The sequence below is a fragment of the Punica granatum genome, chromosome 5 (assembly GCF_007655135.1).
Source record: "Punica granatum isolate Tunisia-2019 chromosome 5, ASM765513v2, whole genome shotgun sequence".
Lineage (NCBI taxonomy): Eukaryota > Viridiplantae > Streptophyta > Magnoliopsida > Myrtales > Lythraceae > Punica > Punica granatum.
In genome coordinates this window covers 14,108,634-14,130,275 of record NC_045131.1, presented here as the reverse complement: position 1 = coordinate 14,130,275, position 21,642 = coordinate 14,108,634, and positions in this window count along the sequence as shown.

Genomic DNA, 21,642 nt, shown 5'->3' with positions numbered 1-21,642 from the left:
CTTAGTGACGTTACACCGAATATTCAGTTTGGTATCGACTTAGCTGCCTCGAACTACTAAAGGAAGCGCTTAAGCACCGAACTTTCGTGCCATGGCACCGACAATGTTGTCTCTGGAAACCTAAATGAAATTTCTCTTTTCTTGTCAAGATTTCCTACTACTATACTTTCTATTAATCTAATATTATTGTGTTTCCTTATTTTAGTTGATTTCCTATTGTTAGTCATATTGATATCCTTAGGATTTTAATTTCTTTTATTAGTGGTATTAGGATTTTCATTTACAGCATTTTAGACCTATGGCCATGGATATCAATGAATGAATGAATATGAATTGATTTGATATAGTTTTGAGGAGGAAGAGGAAGGCCAATCAGGTGTGAAGGCCAGGGTGGTGGAGAGCACGACTGTTGCGTCAAAACTGCCGTGACCGGCCCGAAAAGGTAGAGAGGTTATGGACGCCGGTCAGAGCAAGTGAGGGTCCGTCGTTGTCTGGCCGCTGCCTCCTTGTTTGCCCCCACTCACTTATACCAATCTGATCAGAGGGGGAAAGGGCGTGTCCGAATGGAAGGGAGGGGGAGATAAACACACCACAAACCTCGTCGGTAAATGGAAAGGAAGGGGGAGGAAGGCCGCTGCGACATCTGGAACGTCATCAACACTGGCTCCGTGATAGATCAGAAAGGGGAGATGTCAGAGACGACCACAGCTTTGGGGGCAGCCACCGTCTTGAGGGAACATCGGGCCACCAGTCACCAATCAACCACAGAGAGGTCGATCAGGACAACGAGATGGCCCGATTCCATAGTTGATCGATGCCGAGCCAGCCTCAATTCCTATAGCACCACCACCACCCGATTGAAAAGGAAGGGGAAGGAGAAAGGAGATAGGAAGAGGGAAGAGAGGAAAAACAACCACCATCGGCAGAGAGAGCGGAAGCCCAGCTACTTGCTGGTGGCGTGTGTGACGCCCAATGAGCCTGGCCGGAGCCGAGCGCGACATTGAAGGCTCTAGATTTTGGGGGTTTACTGTATCGGGCGGGGGGTTTACACAGAGAGTGAAGGGGGGCGGTGAAGTGGTGACAAAGTTGTGTTTGGTATATTAGCTAATGTGTTCCGAGTGATATTATAAGCAAATGATGATTTCTATTAAAAAAGGAAAAAGTATAAATTTGATCACTTTCCTATTTACATCCTTTTTATTCTTCATCCTTCACTTTTAGACTATTCTCTATTTTAATTCTTTCTATTTTCGTCATTTTTCTATTTTTATCATTTTTCTTTAGACTCTTCTTTATTTTAATCCTTCCGTTACAAAAACTTTTAAATGTCACTTACTTGGAGATTAATTAACCACCACATGTGATACCCATTCCCCTTCAATATTAGGGGGAAAAGAAAGAAAAGTCAATAATGGAAAATGAATTGGCCTCTTCGGGGAAGGCGGTACCAAGAACCCAAACACCAACATCTTCTTTTTCTTCTTCAGCTCCCGCATTGAAGTTTCTTCCATTGATAACTTAGCATTCAAAGAATAATTAAACGGGTTCTTCGCCTCAGCCACATTATTCAGCTTTTGAAGCAGCAGAGCCCGAAAACGAACACAGAGAATTTTCATGTTTTCATCTCCGACATGATCGACGGTTTTGAGGAGGAGGACCATGTACAATAGATATCCTTCGCGGCTTCACCTGGCGAACAATTCACATAAATCTATGCAACTCAACACAAAATGCTGGAAAATTTCCTAATTTCAGCACCTTGATCTCGATAAAAAGATTTGAAGTTAAGAACAGCTTGGTCTACTCTAATTCACACCCCATTTCATCATAAGCTTCTTGCAAATGCTAAGGGGGGGGGGGGGGGGGGGGGGGGGGGGGGGGGGTGGGTCTTCTCGAATATCCTGAATTTGATTGTTTTCCTTGCCGATGAACTTCCCGATTTTTCTTGACGGGATCACTTTTCGGAATATCACATCCTGCGTCACGTCCTCCGCTTCGTCCCAGATTCCTCAGCCGGCTCCCCTCCGTCGCCCGTGCCCGAGCTTTGTCGTGGAAGGATGGATGTAGTCGGCGGAAATTCCGAGGCCAGAGGTGGTGTTGACCTGTCAGTGTTTGGGCTCTGTGAATTGCAGAGTTCAAGAATTTTTTTTTTTAATCGGAGGAAGAGATTGGTGTCTTCTCGAATATCCTGAATACGATTGTTTTTCTTGCCGATGAACTTCCCGATTTGTCTTGACGGGACCACTTTTCAGAATATCACATCCTGCTCACCGCCCTCCACTTCGTCCCAGACTCCTCTACCGGCTTCCCTCCGTCGCCCGTGCTCGAGCTTTGTCGTGGAAGGATGGCTGTAGTCGGCGGAGATTCCGAGGCCAGAGGTGGTGTTGACTTGTCAGTATTTGGGCTCCGCGAATTGCAGAGTTGAAGAATTGTTTTTTTTTAATCGGAGGAAGAAGGTAAGAAGCCAAATGACTCGACTATTGACTTCTCTTTTTTGTCTTTAAATATTGACATGGAATGTGTTGCACACGTGGCTGCTAACATGGCTCCAACTGAACATTAGTAGTTTTTTAACAAAAGGATCAAAATAAAAAACTATTTAAAGGTAAAGAATGAAAACAAAAAAAAAAAGGATGAAAATAGAAAACTGCTTAAACCTAGATGTCCAAATCTATACTTTTCCATTAGAAATAAAAATAAAAATCAAAAGGTATCAGAGTACCTTTTCTATTTCGTTCATTTCAAAGGTTAATGGACTTCCGTTATAAGAAACAAGAAAACAAACACTACAGGAATAGTGTTTTATAGAGATAGAATTTTGAGAAAGAATGGGTTTGACTTTATTTTGAGATGAAATTTTTAAAAATTGAAAAGCAAAATTCTATTTATCACTCAATAGACAGTAAAAAAGACGAAAATCTTCGTTTTATTATTTGAGATGGATTAGGAGATGGAAAGTACCGTCTGTTTAATATGAAGACGACACTTTCTGTCTCAGAATCTATCTCTCCTATAGAGATAGAATTTTGAGACGAAATGGGTTGTCTCAATTTTAAAACGAAAAATTTTAAATTAAGACAGAAAATTTCGTCTATCATCAAAGAGACGGAAAATAAGACATAGAAGTCTATCTCTCTTTTTTTTTAGATGGATTAGGAGACAGAAAAGTCCATCTCTTATTAATGAGATGAAAATATCAGTCTCAAGTTCCCATCTCTATCCACATAAGATAAAAGTTTCCATCTCTATAGATCCATGTACTAGTTATAAATTCAAATATTTATTTCTCTTTTTTTTTTAAAAAAAGGAGCTAGGCATACAAATGTAAATTATAAGAAAAGTCTATATAAAAGTTTCAAAAATAATTAAAATAAAATGATGAGTATTGATTGTACCTTAAAAGTTTTGTAGATAAAATAATAAATAAATTAAAAATAGTAGATAAATAGTATTAGAAAAAAAAGGTACAAACTACAATAAGAGTCAAGGTGTAAAATCAGTCGGATGTATTTATCATATAAACAATAGAAAAATAAATATTAGCTTTAAAATAAATTTGCAGATGTATGACAAATATAATGAAATGTTAAAAGGTAACAATAAATGATAGTAGTCTAGATGATAACACACATGCGCACCAGGGTGAAAATTTTGGTTCGAATCTCCGTGAATGCAAAGTTCGCTTAATTAGAGAGACACAGTGCATTGCACCATTGGTATCGGTTTCTGGGCACGCAAAAGCCCTTCCTCCCTCTAGGCTCAAGGATTGAGATGGAAAGCTCCGTCTCTCTTTCTGTCTCAATCATGAGCAAACATTGAGACGGTTTATTCCACCTATTAGGTTGAGATGGACAATTCTGTCAGATGGTTTATTCCGTTTATCAGGTTGAGATGGAAAATTCCGTCTCAAATTTCTGTCTCAATCGAGGATAAGACAAAAAATTTTATCTTGTTATTTTGCAATGAGGCTTTTTGAAACGGACCCTCTGAGATGGAAAAGTCAGTCTCTATATTGTGTAGAGACTGAGGTGGTGTTTGGTTTCATAGTAGGATTTTAGAATTGTGATTTTGATTTTGATTTTGAGTGGTATAAATGGGGCCCACCCTTTGACTTTGTAAGAGTTATGTTGTTTTGTTGTGGGAAAAAGTAATATAAATGAGACCCACTCTTTGACTTTGTATGAGTTATTTTGTTTTGTAGTGGGTAGAATTAAGTTAGAATTGTGATTCTAAAATACAACTCTGAAACCAAACAGAGCCTGAGAATTTCATCTCGATTGCCGTCTCTATAGGATCGAATTCCTGTAGTGAGATTGGAAATTAAAAAGTCGCAAGTTCAACGGGAACTAAATCCGATCTGTATTTTTAAGTTGGAATCAAGGCATGTTGTAAAGGTGATTTAGCAGGGTGCCCCATTCGAGCTTGGAGACCAAATGATCTCGCTGAGCGTGTGATGTCAATGAGGCAAAACAGCTCCAATGTTATTGCATGAAAGAGGCCGCTAATGTTTTGACCGACTCAATGCATCGGAAGGAAGGAGCCCAACAATTTCGTCCAACTCGAGCTAGACCGCAATTGATCTTCTTTTTTTTTCTTTTCCCCTTTTCCAGTCCATGAGTCTAATATAGAAAAACGAAAATCTAAATAAGAGAGCATGGGTAATTATATTGGCAAGAATTAAACATAAAATCTTAATTTCTAAGGGTGTCTGGCAGTACACCATGTCCCAATTCTCAAGATAATAGATCGTGTTAAGGGCTACATCCCCTTGTAATTGGGGTTTACGTAGGATCTAAGCGTAATGTAGGGTGTATATGCAAGCCAAGAGGCATTACCAATTTGCAAATGGGCTACCGGCTGGTGAGGGATGCAGAATCTGGATCAAGGGGCGCGGTCTTTAAGGGAACAAATAGAAATATAAAATTGAATTAGGAGGGGGCAAACATATATGTAACTCAATTGAGAATGATTCAGCGAAAAAAAAACTCAATTGAGAATGAAAAAAAATATGGTAAATTGCACCGATGGTCCAAAAAATTTTACGAATATTTCAATATGGTACAAAAAGTTTTTTTTACTACTTGATAGTACAAAATGTTTCAAAGTTGTTTCAGTATAGTACAAACCGTCATCTCATCATTGAAGCCGTCAAAATGATCCGAGTCGGGTCCGGGTTTCATCTTCCTCACTCAAAAGCTGCTACCCCTCCCCGAAAACCCTAGCAGCCTCTCCTTTTCACAAAAACTCGAGCACCACCATGCCCGCCGGTTAGGACCGCCTTCCCACGACGACGACTATAGCTCTGCCACTGGCCACGAGTCACCTTGATCGAAAAGTTGAAGGCTCGGGATCGAGACAAAGACAGGAGAGATTGAGAGCGGGGAAGGGATCGACTGGGTCGAGGCTCGAGGCTACAATTCCATCGGTGTAGGTCTAGACCTGATGACCCGCAATGCCAAACATAGCTCACGCATCGGTTCGACTCGCTAGCAGCTGCGACCGCGTGTTATTTTCGCCCGACCTAAAATGAGGCCAATGATTCCTCGGCTATTGCTCTTTGCCACCCATGTTTTCCCGCCCAAGCCATATCAGTTTACTGTTTCTTGTCTTTGTCTCGATCCCGAGCCTTCAACTTTTCGATTCAGGTGACTTGCGGCCAGCGGCCAACGGCAGCGTAATCCTCATCGTTGTGGAAGGCAATTGTGACCGACGGTGCTCGAGTTTCAGTGAGAGGGAGAGTTTGCTAGCGGGAGGGGTAGCAAATTTCGGGTGAGGAAAATGAAACCCTGACTGACCCAAATCATTTTTTTTTTCTCCCTACCCAATTCCACCCGATCCAGTGAGGCGATTTCACGGGTTTCGGCCACGTCAGAAAGGAGCTAACACGTAGTGAGCCACGTTAGCGTCGGTTTGATGATTTGTACCATACTGAAACAACTTTGAAATATTTTGTACCATCAAGTAGAAAAAAATTTTTTGTACCAATTGAAACATTTGTAAAACTTTTTAAACCATCGGTGCTATTTACCCAAAAAATTAATATGTAAACTTCCATGAAAGAGTCAAGATTTTAAATGGGAGACTAAATCAATTGCTTTAGGAAAACCATTCTATTAAACTTAAAGCAGGCATGCTTTGCACTAGAAAGGAAAAAAAGAAAAAGAAAAAGCACTACAACGAAACTGACGAAACGAAGCGTGTCGAATGACCTATGGAGACGCCAAAAAGGGCGACTATAGGGTAGGGACGCCCATGCCTTTAAGATAGCATGACATTATACCACCAAAGTCTGATGGTCTGGTGATAATCACCTAGAGAGTTGCCTTGACGTCCCAAATGGAGTTGTCTCCCGTGCGACAACATTTTTCCTAAAAGTAGAGTCCCGCGTGTATCAAAAAAGCCAGTAGAGGATCTACAAGTACACGAACCTGGGAATAAAACGAAGGATAAGATGAATCCAATTGCCTTGGCAATAATAATTCAAAAGTTTGCTAGACCAAAAATTTTGTCCAGGCCCGTTATGGGCCCATCTGTCCATTTGCCAAATGAACCAATCGACTGGGCCGCCCAGCTGCCTAACCATTCAGAGTCTGAATCCCAGCAGCTGAAATTAGGAAATTAGGAGACTGAAGAAAGAAAGAAAAATTTGATCTCTATTCATACGACTCTTATCTGAATTTAACTTATAATGCAACTGGAAAAGCTGGGGGTGCAGAGAAATATATATCTATATCTATATATATATATACACAAAGTTGTATCCACCCTATTAAATGGGGTAGAATAGTAAATGTATTAAAAAAATTAGTATGTTACATAGAAATTGAATCATTGTAATCAAAGAAAATTTATCCAAAAGAAACACTAAAAAGAATTCTAATCAGTTACTATTATTTTATAAGAAAATTTAATTTTTATTAAATAAATATACATAATTTTAAAGAAATTAAGTATTATTAAAATTTAGTTAATTAATTTTAATAATTATTATTAGCCTTATAAAAGTTAAGTTTAAATAGATCTAGAAATGATTAATCATTTTATCCAAAATTAATCATATTTATAAAACTTAATGTATTAAATATGAGTAAGAAAAAGACAATTGCGAATATATAGTGTTAAACTTTTATAGGCTTTATGATTATTAATCTTTATTTCATTAACTAAAATTAGGAATTTTGTATTTTTTGGATTTTATAATTATTTTCTTATTAGTTAGATTGATAATAGAAATAATGTATACTAAATATTTTATATGTATTATTTGCGCATGAGCTCTAAAATTAATATTATCAAACATGGGTATAAAATTTATCATATTAAAGTTTACAAAGTATAAAGTCGTAAAAATCAATATTAATAATTGTCATAATATCTAACATTTCATAATAATTTTTTTTTACAAAATCTGTGCAACACACGGAGTTATTGTATGAAATCAGTTCCCTGTGGCAGTCTGTCATCTATGAACCAGAATTAATCGGTCACTGGCACACACATTGTAAAAATGCCACATCATTCATCGTAGAAAATTATCAATTGGTACCAACAGATGCAGTTTGTGCCAATCGGGTTATAATGATCGAATATTGGTACACATTTGTCAGTTGTCCATCGCTGACGTAATAGATGAAGCTAATACGATCATCTGTCGCTCGTCCAATATAATTGTTAGAATCGTCTGAGAATTGGCAGCCATTTGTTCACGTGGAAGATTTCTACTCGGTCAACACCACAAATGTCTATTCTAATTATGCTGCTCTCTCGGTTTGTTGATGTAATGAGTTTGGGAATTTTTTGAGATCGATTCGACTCGAATGGACCGACCAAGTGCGCCATGCTGTGCCTCGTGGATGCTCTTGAAATCATATATAGCGCATTTAACATGAAAATTAAGAAGATAATTAGGAATATCTTGATGTGATCTAAGCTATTTTCTGGAAGCCATGACAAAGTATTTGACAAAATAAGTTCCATCACATGAAAACAATTCTGATTGACATTAAATTGCTTGGATCAAACATTAGCGCGCGTTGACCTTCCTTGCGTTTCTCTTTGTAGTACCACATAAATTTTGGGATCAGGGTAAAGGATGACCATTTATATATATACTTGTAGTATTTTTATTGGTTGGCAGATAGAAATTGAGATTATTAGAGTTCATAGTAAATTGGGATTGAATGGAATTGAATTGAGATTTTGAAATAATTATTTCACTGGTGCTCCATCCCGTGAGTTGCATGAGTTACGTCATATATCCGTTATTATTTCTTATTTTAACTATTCATATTTTGAAAGACTAATTTTATATTAAGAAGAAATAATTTATTAATTATTTATCAAATTTCAAATCATAATCTTCAATAAAAATGAGAGTAATTTTCTATTAAAAGATTAAATTAAGTTTAACGGTTCATAATGATTTTACATTTAATTTTCCTATTCAATTGTCATGTATATAGTTTAATTGTTAATGAAATTTACAGCATTATTTAATTAAAAATTAATTTTAAAATTTTCTTTTGTCATTTTCTAAAAGCATTTTTATGAAATCCTTGTTTAAATAAAACTTTTTGTTAATATATGATTCTAAGTTTGTAGGGCCTCTAAGTTTGTAGTGCCTTTTGATTCAATTTTTTCTACATGATTATAAGCTTATAAAATTAGTCTAATTCTTTTTATATCATATGTGTTCACTTTCACAATTTTTGTATCATTTTTCGGTATATAGAAAACATCATTTGCTTTTAAGAATAATAGAATTTTTCAATAGTTATATTTTAAACATGAAACTAATTTTGAATTTTTAGGTAATTAATTTGTAACTAGAGGTCTCAATTAGTGTAATTATATATTTGTTCATTTAAGTAAATTGTAATATTGAATTGTTAATAATTATTTTGTACATATTGATTTGATAACATATAAATAAAATTGATAATTAGTTCATAAGTTCTCTTATACAATCTTTATTTACGTATGTTTTTTAAACTAGTTATATCATGACATATTCATTTTAAATATCTATTAATTCGATCATGATATTTATTAGAAGCATATTTATGTTTAAACATCGATAGCATTTATTAGGAGCAGTTATTGCATGCGTAATGCATTTTACTCGATATAGATATAGCTATAGAATTGATTGGACCACTAAAAATATGAGGACTTGGATTGGATCGAGTACCAAAAGACGAGTTTTATGCCATGAATCTTAAGATAGACCAAGCAAGTTACGAGTTTATATTTCAAGTGAAGTTACATGCATACGTCCTTAGCGTGAATATAATAATAACAATAATAATAATAATAATAATAATAATAATAAATAAATAAATAAATAAATAAATAAATAAATTTTCACATGAATTTTCTTCATAGAGTTGAAGTAAGCCATATTTTTGGCACTGTTTTGATCAGCCAATAAGAGTGAAAAGGAGCAATTGCTCGCATTCATCCGATCAGATGGTCAGAGATGCCTATATCCAATTGGAAAGTCCACTCTTCTATCCCTTCAATAATTAGATACCGAAGTCCAACATCCATAATGTCATCTTTCCTTCACTCGTATCTTCTTTCTTTTCAGCCCAACTCCCACGCCTCTGCCCATCATTGATGTTTGCACTATCTTCCAATTTCAGCCAAAATTTATTTAAGAAAAAAGAAATTTGGGTGAATATTACTCTTCCACTTGACGAATAACTTTCAATCAAAATCGCTCTAACAAGTGAAAATTAGTTGGGATTACTATAGGTCCAATTTCCTATACACTATACTCTTGATTGAACGAGTATCGCTCTTTCAGTGTGAATGCTTAACGTCTAATTAAAACTACAATAAGTGAAAATGTGCGGTAGGCCAAGTTTTCCTTCATAATATTTCCGCTTGGGTGTTATACTTACACGTCTCACGTAGGTGAGTGGCACTCATGTAATATTCACTCAAATTTAAAATGGACAAGAGAAAAAGGACAAGGGAATAAATTGTGGGAACCATAGTTTTATGATTTCGACTGTTAACATATGTCAGCAAATGCTCCTATAGAATTTAATAGTTGGATTCAACAGTCTCCCTTAATTCTCCAAGAATCCTGTGGCCACACTGTTTGTCTTGTCGTCCTCTTTACCATGCATATTGGTGCGACCACTGTTGCATATATATATGTCGCCATCCGGCCATGCGTTCATTTTTGCTGGAATGAAAAATTACTTCCAATGCTACACTGATGTTATCGAACATTGTACATGTCGTGGTTTTAGTTCTAATCATGTGTAAACATTCATCTCTTTCTAAGGCCATCCAACACATCGACCTAAGCCCAACGGGCCATTCAATCCATGATCAGATCTTATTATAAGCTACCAAATTAGCTTTAGGGCACTTTGCTATAGTTGAACGAGGATGAATGTACATGGGAAGTGCTAAAAAGCTAATCACGCCCGAGCAAACTGCAGGCTAAATCATATGCATTGAACTTGGTCCACCATCATTGAAAGACAATCCTACAGAATTTGTCGTCCGATTTGAGGTCAAAATTAAGGATTATGTGTTTGAATTAGAGAGGGAAAAGAAGGAGAAGTAGAAATTGGACAAGAAGAGTTAGGCAGACTACTCGATATGACCCTAGGAACTTGTGGATGGTCGGCTGTTGAAAGCGATGAAACAACAGGAATAATGCAAATGCAAAGCATGTGCTTCTCGAAGCCAAGCCGATGTATGAGTAAAAAAAAAAAAGAAAGCCTAAATCAATATATTAGGAATACTTCATATTTCATTGAAAAAAATATGTACTTTTTATTTAGGGTAAATTACATTAGGTCTAAAATTTTTTATAAATGTTTCAATATGGTAAAAAAAGTTTTTTTTGCTATTTGATGGTACAGTATAGTACAAACCGTCATCTCGCCATTGACGCAATCAAGCTGACGTTGATGGTGCAAAATCGGTTTTTGTGGGACGTTACATGACGGTGCAAAATGTTTTGAAATTGTAATTTAATAGTACAAAATGTTTTACGTAAGTTACATGATGGTGCAAAATTTATAGTATTGTAAAGGACGGCTTGACGGCGTCAATGACGAGATGACGGTTTGTACTATACTGAAACAACTTTGAAACATTTTGTACCATTAAGTAGCAAAAAAAACTTTTTGTACCGTATTGAAATATTTGTAAAACTTTTTGTACCATCAGTGCAATTTATTCTTTTATTAATTATAAAGGTAGACACACTATAAATATAATAACGACAAGGGAAATCCCAACTACGTTAAGTGAAATCGAAAATATAAAGGTAGATACACCATAAATAGAAAAGAAACGAGGAAAATTACAATTATGATATGTGAAACCAAAACCTATTGATTCTGAGTCGAGAATGAGTGCGCAAATATGTGCTTTGAGCATGCAGAGCACTGCATGTGAAGCATCTTTTTTTCTCTTTTGTCCTGACTTCTCGGCGTCTTTCGTTCTCCCGATACCCATTCTTTAGGGAACCTGCCCTCTGCTCCTTTCCTGAGCACAATAATGGCCCCTCTTATTTTGGACCAATTTCTATGCACGGGTTTGTTGTTGCTGGGATTGGTCCTGTACATTGTCCATCTCTCCTATCTCTCTGTTTTTCCTTTATCTATATATGGATTTCCTGAGCCTATCGGTCCAACCGAGTCATCTATATCAGGGCTAATGTTATGAGAATTACTTCTCACGGCTTCCGACCAAGTTAAAATTGAGATGAATGAGCGTCCATATCATCTTAACGAACTTCTTGCCCGTACATTGTCCTCCGTCTCTCATTTTGATTATACTATTTTTCTTTCAAATGTGGCTTGATTGATGTACCATTTCCACGCCTTCTCTCATCATTGCACTTATAATAGAGTCAGCAGATCCTAACCTTTCTCGAATCGATCATAGACCTACTGAGAAATTACGTTGCAGAATGTACAGCCTGAGACAAAGTTAAGTTGCTGATTCTGTTCAAGGAGTTCCTTGGCTGGTCTAACATGGTGCATGAGCTGTTATATTCATAATACATTACCTGCGCAGGATCCACACAGCTGTGTCGCATTTGATTTCTCACTCCTCTGGATGTCTACCAGAAGTTGGACCAAATTAACAAGCACCACAGGATATGTAAGTCCGAGAGGCCTATTTGATCATGTCAATGTCCTCAGATTTACTAAGCCAATGAACGTATTAATTGCAGAATCTATATGGTTCGCAGTGTGCACTACTATTCATCTAGTGGTGGGTGGGGGGGCGCAAACAAAAATACTCTACACTTCCTCAATTATTAAGATGGTTGCCTTTCTAGTGGGTTCATCATCTTTTTTTTTAAGTGAATTTGTTAAAAATCCACGTCAAAAGCAGATACAGGGAAAAATTTCCAAATCGGGTATTACAAGAGCGGAATACAACGATTTATCCGCCAGACAAACGACAAAGGGAAGTAAGTGAAAAATCACAACAGAAAAATGCATATACAATTGACATTTATCATCTTGAAATCGTACAATTTGCTATCGACTTGCTAGCTTCATTTTATCACAAACCCTAGCATTAAATGGAAGGGGAAGTCTGATCCTTGTCTAAAAATCTGCGATGAAATCCTACTCCATTCCAAGTGGAAAAAGTAGGGTAGTCAGGAGGTGTTAGGTTGGAATCCATGCTTAAGATTCCACCACAAAAGACAACCCTAGATCAGTTTAGTCTATGCATTCCTACATTGCAATCCCGGACAATCAAATCAAGGTTACCAAAGTCTCCTTGATCGGTACAGACCATCGATTGTCCTGGGAGCATAAACCTGTTCAGGAAACCCAAGAAAAAGGGCAAGCCACAAAAGGTTAGACGGAACAGGCGGAAGGCAAGATCATTCTGACCTAAAGCCGCATCTTCTAGGTGGTGGTCGGGGATTCTGCTGCTAGTAGCAGACGGTAAGCCACAGAGGAGACGTCGCATCCAAGGGGAGGGAGGGGAGAAGGAGAGAGAAGTAATGCTAATTAGTGGGGTTCATCATCAAAAACAAAGATTAAGATAGATTAATATATAAATGTTATATATGTGGACAATCTTTTGCCACATTTGGTCGATCGAATAAAAGGCCTGATACTGATAGGACTTCTCATATCCTTATTCAGTGTTTGGCAATGACTAGAATAATATGGCGTTATTCCTTAACATCCAAATCGCGTTATTGCCGACAACCTCCACTGGGTGGCCGATCACCGAGCCGACCAGAAGAAGCGAGGCTTAGATTACTAGATCCCGGACACAATCTTCCTAGAGATGGAGAGCCTACTCCTGCACTACACTACACTTGGCTCTACACATTTATAGAGCAACCCTGAGCCTCCCATCGCCGGGAATCTCCTGATTGTAAAGAAAGGGAGAGCCAAGAGATTCACGATGATGGGGGAGGCTTGACACCGGCGACCAGTCCCCCAATTGAGGTTGCCAACGCCACCAGATGCCACTAATGACCTCGATCTGGGGTCTAGCCGCCAATGTCGAGGGGACTCCCTTATCTGATGGTCTCGTTTTTTTTCTTTTTAAATTTTCCAAATTTTTACATTAAGAAATTAAAAAGATTGTTATTTTATTCATATCCCACTTATAGAGTCTTGAGATGGCCCGATCTCATTGAAATCATTAAGCCTATGCCTTCTCGGTCAAGTTTGCTAAGCCGGGATGATGTTGGTCAAGGTCTTGAACCTCGATGGAGCCCGAATGGATCTTAGTTCAAGCATGTGTCTATTAATATACTTTACTATACTTGAATAAAGTGGGACATTCACTACGAAAAAAATAAAATAAATGGGGCATATTGGTCATTTTACAGTCATATCCCGTTCACATATCCTAATTTGTTCCAAACACAAAAGTAGGATTACAGGTACCCATAGGATTAAGATCCCATACTGTTCTGCTTTTATACCTTTGTTTTTTTTTTGAAAAAATTGTGGGAGACGTTGCTCTCGCAATTCCAGAAGATTATTCCTTTTCCCAATAAGTGCGTTTTCAATGTTCGAACTTATATTTTCCTTCTTACAAGAAATTTGAACTGCTTATCATTCAACTAACATTTCGTTGTATATATTTTCAATTCTATTATGATGTTCAATTGTGGCCGTTGAATACGCGGCAGATTGGATTTCGAGAATATTAATTGGGCCATGGGAAAGTCTCGCGTGATTCTATCAAGTATTTCTCATGGTGCACAACTCTGCTTCCACACCATTAAATAGTGCAAGAATATCTATCAATGAGTATTTTTATAAATAAAAAAAAATCACTAGATTTATAAGCCATGCATGCCTCTTTCATACTTGAGCGACTCAGACTTAGTTAATATTGACGGGTGACGGCCATTTTAAGAGAATACATTAATAAACAGTGTCATATGTAATAAGACTAATCTTTAGATCAAGTAATATCAGAGTATGGGCTTGATACCCCACGCACGCATATTATTCTTCCTAATTAATTAATCTATGATCTATAATCTATATATATATATATATATATATAACATATATAAAAATTTGAAGCTCATAAAAACGTTTCTCGATTTTTAAGAATTCTAATTTTGTCCTTCAATGTACATGGACATATTTAAAATGTCTATTTTGCCCTTTCAATGTATTTGGACAAAATTTAATTGTTTTTGCACCTTAATTATTATTACCAAAATACATCTCTAAGTTGTATCTCTTTATAATTATATCTCTTAGGACTCTCCCTAACTCAACAGTATATTTTTATTTCATGAAACTCACCAGTGTTTCTCCACATTTTATAATTCTAAATTCACCATTCGAGTTTTTTATTTATTTTATTTTATATTTATTATTTTTTTAAAAAATTAAGTGTCTATGAGAAGTTATTTGTGCAAAGACATGACTTTTCGATTATTGGAAATAAGTCTCCTTAATTATAGAAACTCGTGTACTTTAGTTGTAAGAATGTACTCATTCATTTTGTAATTGAACGTGTCTATTTATTGAAAAGACACAATGATTATGTTTCACTAATATAAATATTCATTTTATCTCATTTTGAAAATATTCAAAAATTTTTGTTGTCTTCCAATAATTCTCTCTCCTATCTCCCAAAGTCCTTATGATATATTCCAAGATCCAAAGCCTCATTTTTGTTCTAAAATTTTTCAAAAGTAGTCAAGACATTTTCGAGTTTTTCGGAATTTCTATTTGAGTGCACATTAGAAGTTCTCGAGTTGTTCGTTGTATCTTAGGAGTGACACATCATCACGCTATTGTACCGATATAATGGTACTTTGAAATCAACGCCTTCCATAGAGTGCCTCGAACTAATTTTGCATACAAAACTTTTTCTCTTTTTTCATAATTGTTGATTGTGCATGTTCTACATGTATAGAGTAACTTTTTGAATTAGTGTCTCTCCGATAACAAAATAATTAACTCTCCTCCTAACAACAACCTAATAATTTTATGGTTGGATCATTGCTAACTGTACCAATATATTCTCACTACTCAATTTTGTTTTAGGATCATTAAAAGTTTTCTTGGGAATATTGCATTCAACAACTTAGCATTTGTTTTTATAACTTTTTGCCACAAGAAATCTTGATATTTTCGACAGGAAGTTTCTCTAGAAATTTCAACAGACTTTCAAGGTAAATTTCGTTGGAGATATGAACAAAGGTTTTTGAGGAGAATGTGTTTGAAATTTTTGGACAGAAATTTCATTGGGAACTTAAAAGTAAAAAGAAAAATTTGAAAAAACTCCATAGAAAAACTTTAAGATAATATTGTCTAAAAAAGTTTTCGAGTAAAAATTTTATCTAGAAATTTACTTAAAATAAATTAATAATAAATATTTATTTAAAGTTAAAAATTATCATAAAAGTTACAATAAATGATATAAAGTGCAACTTCGTGCCATGGAAAAACGTTGGGTTTAATAGACTGGCAACTTTAGATTATCCTTGCAAGTGAATGAATTGGGTGGTCAAAAAATATTTCCGACAAGAGTTTTCCCTACAAACTATTTTCTGCTGAAAATACAAGAGTTACAAGTTGTTAATAACTTGATGGCCTTCAAATGATATGATTAGGTCTAATCCAACTTATTCATTTATCATGGTAAACAACAATTAATAGATTCAACATTCATTTCATAAATTTAAATAATGTTGTTGATTAAAAATGAATAATTTCAATAACAATGAATAATTTTCATTCTATTTTTTTTAAAGTGCAAGAGTTACAAAGTTTGTAAATAACTTGATAACTTCAAATGATATGATTAGGTCTAATCCCAACTTATTCATTTATCATGGTAAATAAAAATTAATAAACTGAACATTCATTTCATAAATTTGAATACACGGCTAGAATCGGCCCCCTTTCCGACGCAACACGCCCGCCGGAAAATATCCGTCGGAATTTTTGATGGGGGCACCCGCTGGAACTTTCCGACGCCCCATTCCGTCGGAAAGACGGAGTTTAAAAAAAAGGGCGGTCGGCGGTCAAAAATAATTTGACCGTTGACCGTCTGGTTGAATGTTGTCTGCTGCATGCAGACAGCTTTAGGGTGCGTTTGGAAACAGAGTTTGATTTTGATTTTGATTTTGATTTTGGAAAAGGACAAATGAGATTGTATTATAAATTTGACTTAGGAAACGTGTGTTTTTGTTGTGTAGTGGATAGAGTTAAAATCAAAATCATGAAAACTCCGTTCCCAAACGGACTCTCTCTCTCTCTCTCTCTCTCTCTGAAGACTCGTTCGGCCTGTTCGAGTTCGTCGACAAGAAGCGGCGCGCTTGGCCAACGGATCCTGCAGCTCCGTGCCGTCGTCGTCGACCCCCCGCTCTCGTTGTCCAAGCAACTCAGTCATACCGCGGCGCCCAGCATCCCCTTGTCCCGGCCCGCCACAGTACAGAGCCGCCGCAGCAGCTTCTCCTAGAGGCAGCGCCGAGAGCTTCTGCGCCGTCCCGAGTGTTGGCCGAGCTTCGCTAGCTTCGCCGCTTGCGCCGGTAGCTCTGGCCCATGTCTGTGCCTTCCTCCCGCTCACCCCACGGCCCCTACATTCAGCTTGCGCCTTCCGCCACAGATTGGCATTTCCTCCCATCCCCCCGGCTCCGTGCATCCGACTTTGTAATAAACTATTTTTATTACTAAAGATTTTGTTTTTTTTGAATTTATAAGATAAAATACTAATTTTTAAATATTTTGCTAAATTTAAAATTTTGCAAAAATTAATTAATGGATTAACCACATAAACAAATATTATAATTAGAATGTGTGATAGAAATTAGAATCTAATTATAATTTATTTGATGAAAAAAATTCTTTCATAAGAAATTATATTGTAATTAGAATATTGTAATTGATGAAAATTAATGAGTTAATTTTGTATTAGAATAATTTAATTAAAAATTCGATGAAAATTTATCATATAATTGATTAATTTAAGAAATATATAATTATAACCTATGATGAAAATTAGAAATAATTAATTTAATTGCTAAATTAATTTGATGAAAATGAAAAGTTATTCGGTGAAAATTAGAATTTAATTAGTATGAATATATATGCCAATGTGTGAAATTGCCAAATTATAATGTTTTGTGTTGTATAGGTTTGTGGATTGTCCAGAGTTCCCCTTACACTTGTTGGAGATCTGCTATGTATAAAATTTGAATATTACATTTATATATAATTAATATGTAGTTTTAATTGAAACTTTAATGTTTAGTTAGTTTGATTGTACATGACCATAGGTTAGTTGCCATTTTAGAAATGTGAAGAAGGAGGGCAGGATTTGGGGAAGTGGTTGAGCATTCCCATTATAGGTTATTGGTTTTTGTTTGTATTGTTTACTGGGTCGTAACAAGGAGATTTGAATATGTGATTATTTATGCCTATGTGATTGATTGATTAATGGATATGTTTTCAACTATTTATATTTTTTAATCAATATGTTTAGATTAATATCCCTCCATATCGATAATGGATGTATAATAGAAATAATTTGAAACATGGAGGTATTAGGAAAGTGTTTGTCGATGGGTGAAAGAATTTTGAAGCACACTTCCCAATTAAAGAATTGCGTAGGGGAAAAATTCAATGTCCATGCGTAAAGTGGTGGAAGAAAGGGCGTCATTTACCACTCGTTAAGGCTCAAGAACATTTGTATTGGGACTGTTTTAGGCCTAACAATTGGATTTAGACTAATCATGGGGAAGTTGATCATTATGCAACTTTTAGCTCTTATGAGAATACATTTGATAGATACTTGGACATGGTCTATGATGCGTGAGGCAGGATTATGGGTACGAAATGCATTTAGGATCTCCGATGTCTATTGTGGATGAGCCTAATTCAGAGTCCCAAAAGTTTTACTAATTTTTGGAGCATTATAATCACCCGATATGGTGGGGTTAGGGCCAATACTCTCATTGAGTATCGCCACTAGATTATTGAGCATCAAAAGTTATTACAATTGCCTCCAAGGTGTGATCAATGAACTTCTGGCCCATTAATACACGGTCTTGTTCCGATGAACTACGTGATTCTTAAGAACTATTATGAGGTGGAGAAGTTAGTATCATCTCTTGGATTGAGCAGGGCTACTCTGATTGTATTAGGTGCAAATTATGTGGTTCCAAGAGGTACAAATGTTGTTTTGATGCTAAAGACAGGGTTTTAGGTAGTGGCAAAAAAAATTCACTACTTACCTCTAATCCCGAGACTAAAAATGCTTTATGTGTTTCCGATATCAGCAAGTAATATGAGATGGCACTACGAGAATTGTCGTCATGATAAAGTTATGTGACATCCATCCGATGGGAGAACTTGGAAGCACTTCGACGAGGTAAACCCCGATTTCCAATTTGACCCTCATAATGTTCAGCTAGGATTATGTTCAGATGGGGTCGTTCATTTCAAAAGAGGGAAGATGGCTTTCTCTCGCTCGCCTATTGTTGTTGCTCCATACAACTTGTCTCTGGAACTGTGTATGACGTCGGAGTATGTGTTACTGACATGTATCATACCTGGGCACTATAATCCAAAGCATATGATAGATGTTACTTACAACCAGTTATTGATGAACTGGAGGAGCCATGGCATATTGGGGTCACCACTTATGATGCTTCGATAAGGTAGAGCTTCAACATGAGGACTGCTTTAATGTAGACTATAAATGATTTTCCGACTTATGGTATGTTGTTCGGTCGGATGACAGCAGGAAAATTGGCATGTTCGAATTGTATTAGTTACAACAAAGCATTTACACTTAGACATGGCCATAAGAATAGTTGGTCTGATTGTCACATAATGTTCTTGCCAAAAAAGCATGCATACAAGAAGGACAAAAGGAACTTCAGGGGAAGAACGATAGATAAAGATGAATCGCCCTCTGTAGTAGATGGTCAATAGATATTCGACTGGCTTAGATCTAACTTGAAGAAAGTGACAAAAGAAGAAAGGTTTGTCAAGACTACTGATTGGAAGTTGTCATACCTGGAGTTATCACCTCGTCCGGCATAACGTAGACGTCATGCATATTCAGAATGAATGGTTTCGATGGTACTTTCACTACGGTCATGGACATCAAGGGTATGACAAAAGACACTGTTAATGCCCAAATGGACTTGGAAATCATATGTAAATGTCTCGAGCTGGATCTGGTGGAAGGAAGAGACAAAATACTTCAAATGCCCAAGGCCTAGTATACGTTCTCACAACCTCACAAATGCAAGTTTTGCGAATGGGTCAGCAACCTCGAGACTCTAGATGGATATTCATCCAATATAGCAAAATCAGTTGATATCGATCAATGTACTTTCCAAAGGTGGAAGAGTCATGATTTTGTTATATCTTCATGGAACAATTATTGCCTATTGCATTAAGGGACATGCCCAATCATATATGAAACCCCCTGGCGGGGCTCAACAAATTTTTCAAAGATTTATGTTCCACAACCTTAAAGCACAAAGACTTGGACATGATGGAGCGCAACATTCCCATCATCTTGTGTAAGTTGATGCTAAAGGCAGGTTTTAGGTAGTGGCAAAAAAAAATTTCACTCCTTACCTCTAATCCAGAGACTAAAAAGGCTTTATGCGTCTCCAATCTCAGCAGGTAATATGAGATGGCACTATGAGAACTGTCGTCCTGATAATGCTATGTGTCATCCATCCGATAGGAGATCTTGGAAGCACTTCGATGAGGTAAACCCCGATTTCCAATCTAACCCTCATAATGTTCAGCTAGGATTATGTTCAGATGGGTTCGTTCATTTCGAAAGAGGGAAGAAGGCTTTCTCGCGCTGGCCTGTTGTTGTTGCTCCATACAACTTGTCTCTGGAACTGTGTATGACGTCGGAGTATATGTTACAGACATGTATCATACCCAGGCACTATAATCCAAAGCATATGATAGATGTATACTTACAACCAGTTATTGATGAACTGAAGGAGCCATGGCATATTGGGGTCACCACTTATGATGCTTCGACAAGGTAGAACTTCAACATGAGGACTGCTTTAATGTAGACTATAAATGATTTTCCGGCCTATGGTATGTTGTTCAGTTGGATGGCAGCAGGAAAATTGGCATGTTCGCATTGTATGAGTTACAACAAAGCATTTACACTTAGACATGACCGAAAGAATAGTTGGTCTGATTGCCACATAATGTTCTTGCCAAAAAAGCATGCATATAAGAAGGACAAAAGGAACTTCAAGGCAATAACGATAGATAAAAATGAACCACCCTCCGTAGTAGATGGTCAACAGATATTCGTCTGGCTTAGATCTAACTTGAAGAAAGTAACAAAAGAGGAAAGGTATGTCAAGACTAATGATTGGAAGTTGTCATATCTGAAGTTATCACCTCGTCCGACATAACTTAGACGTCATGCATATTGAGAAGAATGGTTTCGATAATACTTTCACTACGGTCATGGACATCAAGGGTATGACAAAAGACACTGTTAATGCCCAAATGGACATGGAAATCATATGTAAATGTCTCGAGCTGGATCTGGTGGAAGGAAGAGACACAATACTTCAAATGCCCAAGGCTCAGTATACGTTTTCACAACCTCACAAATGCAAGCTTTGTGAATGGGTCAGCAACCTCGAGACTCTAGATGGATATTCATCCAATATAGCAAAGTCAGTTCATATTGATCAATGTACTTTCCAAAGGTGGAAGAGTCATGATTGTCACATCTTCATGGAACAATTATTGCCTATTGCATTTACGAACCTGCCCAATCACATATGAAACCCCCTGGCGGGGCTCAGCAAATTTTTCAAATATTTATGTCCCACGACCTTAAAGCACAAAGACTTGGACGTGATGGAGCACAACATTCCCATCATTCCGTGTAAGTTGATGTTAAAGGGAGGTTTTAGGTAGTGGCAAAAAGAAATTTCACTACTTCCCTCTAATCCCGAGACTAAAAAGGCTTTATGCGTCTCCGATCTCAGCAGGTAATATGAGATGGCACTACAAGAATTGTCGTCCTGATAATGCTATTTGTCATCCATCCTATGGGAGATCTTGGAAGCACTTCGATGAGGTAAACCCCGATTTCCAATCTAACCCTCATAATGTTCGGCTAGGATTATGTTCAGATGGG